Below are 8,867 nucleotides of genomic sequence, written 5' to 3' on the forward strand. Positions count from 1 at the left end.
GCCCCGCCCAGCTCCCTCCCTGCAGCCTCGGGTTACAAGGTGACGGCTGCAGGTTTGCCAGAGAAAGGGCACTAAACTTCGAATACATTCCAGTTACAGGTCTGCCTTTCACTTATTTTATTATTATTGTCCAATTCCTGTCTATTTATTAATTTCAGTGAATGAACTGCACCTTTGGTTTGGACTCATGTCTGTAAACCTGGGGAGTACAGGTTAATCCCGAGGGATGCGTTTGCTTGGATGGGGGAGCCGACCACGTGAGCTCAGACGTGGCAATTCCCTAAAGCAGTGGTTCTCAAGTGCAGGTGACTTCGCCCTTCCAGGGGACATTTGACAGAGTCTGGGGCATTTTTGGCTGTCACAGTTGGATTAAAAAAAAAAAAGAACTTGCCCTAAAAGCAATGTCAACCTTGGAGGACCTGGCTGGAAGGAAGCAGATCAGGCACATCTGACCCTGGATCTCTTGTGCCCACTTTTTGTCTAGGCTACAGCACCCATTCAGTGCCAGGCGTGCTGCTCTGTGCTAGAAACTTTCATGAGAAGCCCCCAGTGCGGTCACGAGGCTAGAACTGTAAAGGATTGTCTATAATGCAATAGCATCTGGAAAGAGTGACTTTTAGGAAGAATGAACGGAATTGAGGAAGAATATCAAGCCAGCAGGGGCCAGAGATTCGGGAGATAGAGGCCCAGAGGGCGACACACATTTGGGAAGGAAGCTACTCCCCACGTCTCCTTTCAACCTACCCTTCCCCACAGCAAAGGAGACTGGAAAGGGGAGGTTTTAGATGATGGCATTGATTGTGTGTTGACGGCTGCAGCATCCTGGGAAGAAGTGCCAGGTATGGACAGACTCTTTAAAATTTCATCAGCCTGGGTTAACCTCTGCCCCAAGAGAGGTGACAGCTCAGGAGGGAGCTGACAGAGATGGGAAGAAGACCAAACTTCACTCAATTCATTTCTCCCATTCTCATTTCAAAGTCTGTCTAAGATAAGCACTGGTGGTATCTTTTCAGATGATGCTCTGCCTTTAAACTTGCTGACTGATCTGCTGACAACCAACAACAGACGAGAAACGCTATAACTCCATCTACCCATGGCCTGGGAAACCACTGAGATCCGCCACAGCAGATATCCTTAAGAGCAACTTCTTGGCAAAGTTCAATCCTTCGTTATAAGTTGGTTTTGCGAACGGTTCGTATTTAATTTGATGTATGAACTGCACTGTCACTCAGATGTTTCAATCACAGGACCTGTTCCCTTCCCCCACCGTAACACCTTTCTGGCTAAACCACAACAAAATAACAAAGCCCCCTGAAAACTATTGAGTAGTTTGTTTAGAAGTACGGCTATTAGTCCCCCCACCCACCTCTCCAAGTTCTAAAATACTACTCTCTCTTCCAAAATTTCTGAAGCTCCTAAAATGTAGGGTGGAAGGCATGCAAGGGAAGGTCCATACGGTAGAGAGCTGTTCACAACTGCAGAAATACTGTGTGTCTATGTCCCAGGCACTGGGCTGGCCCGGGCATAGATGCATAAATACGATACCATGGAAATAGGGGGTCAGCAGTGGGGTACCATGGTCTTGGGTTCAGTCTCAGCTCTGTTACTTATTACGGTATTAGGGGAGTAACTTACTCGCTCTCAACTTTACTTTCTCTATCTAAAATGCAAATTGATAACAGTTTAACTTGCTCGTTTGTTATGAGGATAAAAGGAATGAATAAATGTGAGGTCTGTGTAAAAGACTTGCCCATAGGGTGCCCTCAGCACAGGTGGGCTGCTATCATTATCATATATATCCTACAGGTTGGCCAGTCACCTCAGCATCCCTGATGGCTTCTACAGGTTACCTGTCATCCCCCAGGCTGAGGAATAATCTCCTGCAGGAATTTCAGTGTCCGGTTTCAAACTACCATGAGGTACACAAGGTGCCTCTTCTCTTGTAGGATCCTACATAGAAATGACCATGAAATAGCCATCGTGTGTGACCCAAGGTCAGAGGGGAGAGATTGGAACAACTTCCTGCTGAAGGGAGAAGCTGATCTCACCCACAATCAAAATAACAAAGAAGAGGGGGAATTTGCTAAACGTTTTTTCTTTGAAGGTCAGGCGGGCACTGGAGGGGGGGCATTCCAGATGAACTCGGTTAGGTTGCCCATATCATTTCTGGCTGAAGGTAGAAATCACGTGCGGTCAGACAATCCTGCCGAGAGGAGCTGCATGACAGCAGGAAATACAAACAGGAAGTGTTGCAACAAGGTTTTAACATTATTTATTTGGGGTATTTAGATTTAAAGTGTTGAAACCCACTTGCTTTTGTCGAACAAGACATAGACTTGCAACATCTTATGGGAAATCTAATGGCAAGAGGATTATCTAGTAAACCAATGGGCATATAATTTGGATGCAGTTGGGAGTCTGTCTTTTTAAAATGTTATATTTTGAGTCCATCTGGAGGGACCTATAGTCCCACGGAGTCTACAGGGAACTCACTCTGAGGGAACTTTGAGAGATTATCTCACTCAGTTTGTATTTTTCAGAAAGAGAATTTACAAGTCTTCTGCCCTCTGTGCCTCTGTGACCCCAGGGTCAAATCCTCACTTCTTCCATATCGTTAATCAACAAACGTTTACTGACATCAAACATAAGCCAACCAATGAAGGAAGAGACAAGAAAGTTATGAGATGAACAGTCAACTGCTAAGCACTCTCTCCCTCTCTGCCCAGAACAATCTATGTATGAAATTGTTCAATGAAAGAAGCATCTGGTGCCATTAGCCAACAGATGCTTCAATCAAAAACAATTACCCCTGTATATTACACAATGGAATACTACTCAGCCATTCAAAAGAGTGAAATATTGCCATTTGCAGCAAAACAGACGGACCTAGAGATTATCATACTAAGGGAAGTAAGTCAGGCAGAGAAAGACATGCATTATATGACATCACTTTTTTGTGGAATCTAAAAAACTAATAAAAATTAACTTATTTACAAAACAGATACATAGAAAACAAATTTATGGTTACCAAAAGGGAAAGGGGAGGGGGAGGAAAAATTTTAAACATGGGATTAATAGATACACACAACTATATATAAAACAGATAAACAAGGACTTCCTGCATAGTACATGGAACTAACTATAATCAATACCTTGTATAACCTATAATGGAAAAGAATCTGAAGGTGTACACCTGAAACTAACACAATATTGTAAATCAACTATAGTTTAATTAAAAAAAAAGAACAATCCGCCCTGGTTTAAGGGGCTGTTTCTACATCTGTCTCTCTGCTAGTTCCTGAGCTTTTTTAGGGAAGAAATAGTTTCCCATTTATTGCTAGATCCATAATATATAGTGCCCGACACATGGTACTGATATCAGTTGTTGAGTGAATGAGTAAATGGTTGGGTCGATGGATGATTGATATATATATGAATGAATGAATGAATGAATGAATGGCGACTGACTGGTAGGACTAAAGGTGAAAGGAAGAAGTAAAGCAAACCAGACTGGAGGAACAAACACAAGTAGAAAATCTTTGTGGAACAAGTCTTGAAAAATAAAGAAAGACAGGTTAGATAGATTGTTCCATGATAACGTTCACCAAAAATTGCTCTTGTTTTAAGATATTTCCTCTTATTCAGTCATTAGAAGAGAATGGAGATCACCCAGTCACAGTATCTCCCTTAAAAACCCTTCGGATATTTGAAAACTAGCTATTTACACTGTAGGCGGTTTTGTTCACAGTGTGTCCACAGCACTCGGCACACAATAAATGCACAAGAAATACTGTTAAAAGAACAAGTTCATGATTTAAGCTTCCTCTTTCCCAGAACCTTAGCAGTGATTCTCCCTGGTCCACACGTGAAGCCAAATTTCCGAGTTCCAAAACTTTCCAAATGGATTCTGTCCTGGGACAAAGATTATTGCCTTAGAGTTGCCCAGGTTCTGGGTGATGTGAGATCGTTTTTAAGCCCGGCGTGATTACATATTATCATTTAGGCGTCAAAAACCTTTCAGAACTGTGAACACAGTGTCTTCCCATACCCATTAGACCTCCTTTTCAGAATACAGCAGATTGCACAAAGTATAGTAAGTTTGCCAAATGTTCATCTGAGCATCCCACAATTTAAAGCAACAGCAATGGTCGGTATTATTAGAATGATGTTGTGGGTGCATGTGGAGTTCCCGCATTCAAATTTCTGACTTGTTTAAAGTCTGATTTAAGTCTGATTGCAGTTCTTAGAGCTTCAACTCAAGAATAACTGAATTACGAAGGATTCTGCCTCCTACTTACATGGTCTTTCTTTTCTACCAGTCTCGTTCTGGGTTAAACAAAATTCTGTCCCCGAATCCCTACTAGTTCTTTCCACCAGCACAGACCGCTCCTGGGCTATTTCCATGCTAAAGATGGACTTCTCCCTGCTTTGGACAAGAACCTTGAACCAGGACCCATCTCTCACCATCCGTCCCTGTTACCTGAGACACCTCTGCCTCTTCGCCTTGAATCATCTGTCCCCTTCCCTTCAAATCTTCAATGTCACCATCCTCTACTTCTTCCCAGACTCACGGCATCTCACTTCTCATATCCCTCTTGCCCTGCCTCCTTCTCTCCAGCTCTGTGCCCATCTACACACTTTTGTCACCCCTATTTGGAGGATTTTAAACTTGAGAGCACAGCCCACCACTTCTGTTTTCTTCACAAACTTGACAGCACACGGTTCAGAGCCATGAAATCCCAACACGCTGCTGACTGACTCCAGCTTCACCAGTTATTTCCTCAGCATCACCTCCATCCAGCCTCTTTCACTGGACCCAGAATTTGCTTTGCATCTATAGCTCCACTGACCCTCTCCGGGCCAAGACTGTTAATTATGGGGTTTTTTTGTTTTTTGTGTGTGTGGTACGCGGGCCTCTCACTGCTGTGGCCTCTCCCGTTGCAGAGCACAGGTTCCGGACGCGCAGGCTCAGCGGCCGCGGCTCACGGGCCCAGCCGCTCCGCGGCATGTGGGATCTTCCCGGACCGGGGCACGAACCCATGTCCCCTGCATCGGCAGGCGGACTCTCAACCACTGCGCCACCAGGGAAGCCCCTGTTAATTATGTTTTTAACTTCTACTCGGGGTCTGATCATAGGACAGTGATTTCCCTTTTATTTTTGGCTGAAATTCCAAACAATTCTTGCTACTTTTCCTTTGAACTCCATCTTACAAGGATTTTTGCTGTGAAACTCCTATATTTGGAAACTCAAGCGTACTTGCACCACACACTTGACTTACACACTTTCCATCTGCTCCGCAGGGTCATGTAGTAAAGTCTACATCCTTGAGGACCATCTCAGGCCGGAAAAACAGTAACTTAGTCTGACTAGTTTCCACACTTTGCAAACATCGCAAACCTATAAACCTACAACTGTTCATATGTACTAACATGTGCTTTTCAAAACAATAGTCATTTTTTAATGACATTTTTCTGTGTTTTATGACTTTTTAACTAGTTCTCTTGTCTTTACTTAGTTCCCGTTAGTTTCGTGCCACGCTATTTAGCCCCTTTTTTAGATAACTTTTGTATCTGAAATACTTAAGACCTCTTGCACTATAAAAAGTTTTATAAGTCATAGACAACCGCATGTTGAGATAAGGATCTTGGCAAGCAGAACCTCATTAAACCACCCCTTCTTCCTGCTTCCCTGAGGAGGGGTTACTCTGAGCTTTCTAAGTGATGCTTTTGGCTTCATAGTGGAAAGGCATTGTGAAGGCTAAGCCAGCCTCACAAATCTTTATCCAAAACTACAGATAATGTTAAGAATCAAGGGTGAGATTACTATCGATCCGTCTTATAAAGCCTAATTTGGTAATTCAGGATGCCCATTAGAAGAATGGTGTCTGTTATCAAACATCTCCTCAGATGCACTGAATAAAAGCATCAATTTGACTCCTACCTGTTAATAAGCCCATTTGGACTATGTCTGTTCAACAGCTGTGTCACTTGATTTTAATTATATTTAACTTTGCTTAATACTATGTAGATGATACTTTTTTCTCTCATGTTTTATATTTTTCCTGAAAATCAACTCTTTTTCTCTCCATAGAGGATACTTAGAAGATTCAGTAGTTTCCCTGCCCAACTACACACACACACACCACATATCACACACATCAGATACACATACACACCACAGACACACACTTTCTTCCTTATGATATCTTTTTTTTTTCCCAACTGAGGATTCTTGACTAACAATCACAGCTGGGTTAATCTCTTCCCAGTTTTAAAAAAGAGAAGGTCTATGGACCATGAGCTTAAGGAGAGTGGACAGCTGATCCACATTAGGACGACGCCCGAAAAACTGAGAATCCTGCTGGTAGTTAACATTTGTTACTCATTTACACTTGTTGAACTTGGATTGTGTGCTGAGTACGTTCAGACTAGAGCAAAGACCCCTCTTTTAAACATTCACACTTTTAGGCAGACCTGGGCAGACAATAACGTCAGTGTGAATTCTCAAACACCCTCTACAACTTTTTCCAAGGATCTCACCTCCTCTAAAGAAGTGCTCTTCCCCGCCCCCCGCCACTTAGTCTGATCACAGGATTAATATCACGTCTTGAGAACAGTTTAGGTTTTCAAAAAAGACCAGAAACTGAAGACTTACATAAACATCAGATCATTCCTTTTTCTAATTCCCAGATATGATGAGGAAATTCATAGGCTGAAAATTCAGTCAATAAAGAGGTAATTACAAATGCCCGTTTCCTTGACAACTCCCCTCCCCCAGCCCTCCGGTGATAGGGAAAAACCAAAACGGGGGTGAGGAGGGGTAGCCGCGAAGCCAGGTTGCCTCCGAGCAGCCTGGGCGAGAACCAGCGCGGAAAGCAGCCGACGCGCAGCAAACACAAAAAAAGCAATGGATATAGGGGCTGCACTTGGGTGTAGTATTTTTGTGGTTGCCATAGAAACGGCAGAGACGGAAGAACATGTTGCATGACACAAAAGAGACCGATCGGTAACAGGAACCTTCTCCCCGGCTTCGTCTATTGCAGAGAAAATTATTTCACCCGAGGCGGGCGGGGGGCTGGGCAGGGGAAAATGAACCCCAGCACGGCAGCTCGAAATCACAGCGCGAACGGCCACGCTCCCCCAGCTGAGCACAAAGAAACGGTCCTTGTGCGGCAGCAAAGCCCCCGCTGCCTTCCAGGGCTGCCCCTCCACGTTCCCACTGTCTCCTCACTTCCTTCTCCGCCTTCCTCTCCTCCTCTTTCTTACCTACCCCTTCCAGAGGTTTTAATGAAATCCAGCCCAGAAGAGAATAAGGGTGATAGAGAGAGGGGTGCAAACATCCACCACGCCCAGAGGTGAAGTCGCCTGGAAATAGCACGAACGGCACATACCTCCTTTCTGGCAGCCCTGGACACATGGACTTAGAAATCAGAAACTGAAAGGGAGCAGGCTGGGGTGCAGAAATTGCCACTAGTTTATAGGAGCTGTAAGTCAGCCAACACTGGAAAGAAAAAGCGAGACTCCACCCATGGGGTGGACTCTTCGGAAAAAAAAAAAAAGTGGTCCTCAGCTGACGTCTCTCCCCACCCCATGTCACTTCCTTTTAAAGCTACAATTTAGCAGTTATGGGGAGGGAGATACGAGCTGGTGTAACATGAGTCCCTCCCCCTCCCCTTCCAATTAGTGTAAGGAAGTGCTTCAGCTGGCTTCACGTCTGAAATCTCTGGCCGGAGAACCTGCCAGAATCGGAAACAAAGCCCGCTAGGTGGCCTTTCTTTTTCGGCCGCGCCTCCCGAATCCTGTTGCATCCCTATGCCGACATGGCTCCTCCAACCTCAGCTCGGACGGATCCAGCCCCGTCTGTGCTGAGACCTGGAAATTGCCCTAAACTGGCTCATATTTTGTTTGGTAAAATACCCGCACTCTGCAATCCCCCCTCACCTCTCACTGGTACGCGGTGCGAGAAGGAGATTGCATTCCACTCGGAAGAGCCCCAAAGCACCTTCGACAAAATACTACTGAAAATTCCAGCGATCTGAGATGATAAGAACTGGGAAACAGAGGCTTGGAGGTCGATGGATTTTTCTCCCCGCAAAGCAGCTACCGGGTGGATTCCCCGTGCGCGCGCGCGCGCGCGCACGCAAGCACATGCACGTGGCATTCACGCGCAGTGTTAGAGAGGGTCTGGGCAGATCTTTATAATAAAATAGAGTCCTCATAATTTTAAAAGAGGGCGGGCTGTTGAACCTCCAGAAATGCCAGGTCTCCAACATTTCTAAAAAACACTTTCAACCTCCAAACAGTTAAGATGTATGCCCTTCAAATGTTCTTTATTAGAGCCATTGCCACAAATAATATTTGAGTATTAACATATGACTCCTGTGCTCACCGCCGTTCTTTAGATGTTTACAATCCACAGGGGAAAAAAATTAATGTTCACAAATAACTAGACCATATTGCAGAATTACTAAGAGCTACAAAAGTGCTAAAAACAGCGTGCCATGAGAAAATAGAAGGATGGAAAGAGCTCTACTGGGTTATGATGAGCGAAAAAAAGGCATTCAGAATTCAGCAAACATGGTTTGGACTGGGTCCTATAGGGTGTGCGGCGTTTTGATAGTCTGTGATGGAGAGAGGGAAAAGCATGAATGGGGTTGAAGGACATCTAAAGCATAAAAAAGGACCAGAACAGAAAACCCATTTGTGGCAATGGTTTATTTTAATATTCATGGGAAAATAAATTTGACCATGTAAACATGTTTATAAATGTTTGTAAGAAGTTCTTGCAGCCAATGCAATTTTTGAGTTCTCGTAACTTTTCAAATTATGTTTTAAAATTCATTTGTTTCCAGTTTTTCAAAGCACTT

The 8,867-nt window shown here is 44.1% G+C and overlaps 1 protein-coding gene across 2 annotated transcripts in view; it reads right to left on the reverse strand.

Moving 5' to 3' along the window:
- AGPAT4 (1-acylglycerol-3-phosphate O-acyltransferase 4) overlaps positions 1 to 8,087 on the reverse strand; it is a 118,635-nt gene extending 110,548 nt beyond the window's left edge. Inside the window, exon 1 of one of the 2 annotated variants that reach the window (XM_024747949.1) lies at positions 7,942 to 8,087. The gene's annotated coding sequence lies outside the window, so the exon portion shown is untranslated. Of the gene's footprint in view, positions 1 to 7,391; positions 7,522 to 7,941 lie in introns of those variants that run through there. The other variant, XM_024747948.1, reaches the window with a different exon arrangement.
- Between the last annotated feature and the right edge of the window lie 780 nt (positions 8,088 to 8,867).

Source organism: Neophocaena asiaeorientalis, unplaced genomic scaffold (genome assembly GCF_003031525.2).
Source record: "Neophocaena asiaeorientalis asiaeorientalis breed wild unplaced genomic scaffold, Neophocaena_asiaeorientalis_V1.1 scaffold123, whole genome shotgun sequence".
Classification (NCBI taxonomy): domain Eukaryota; kingdom Metazoa; phylum Chordata; class Mammalia; order Artiodactyla; family Phocoenidae; genus Neophocaena; species Neophocaena asiaeorientalis.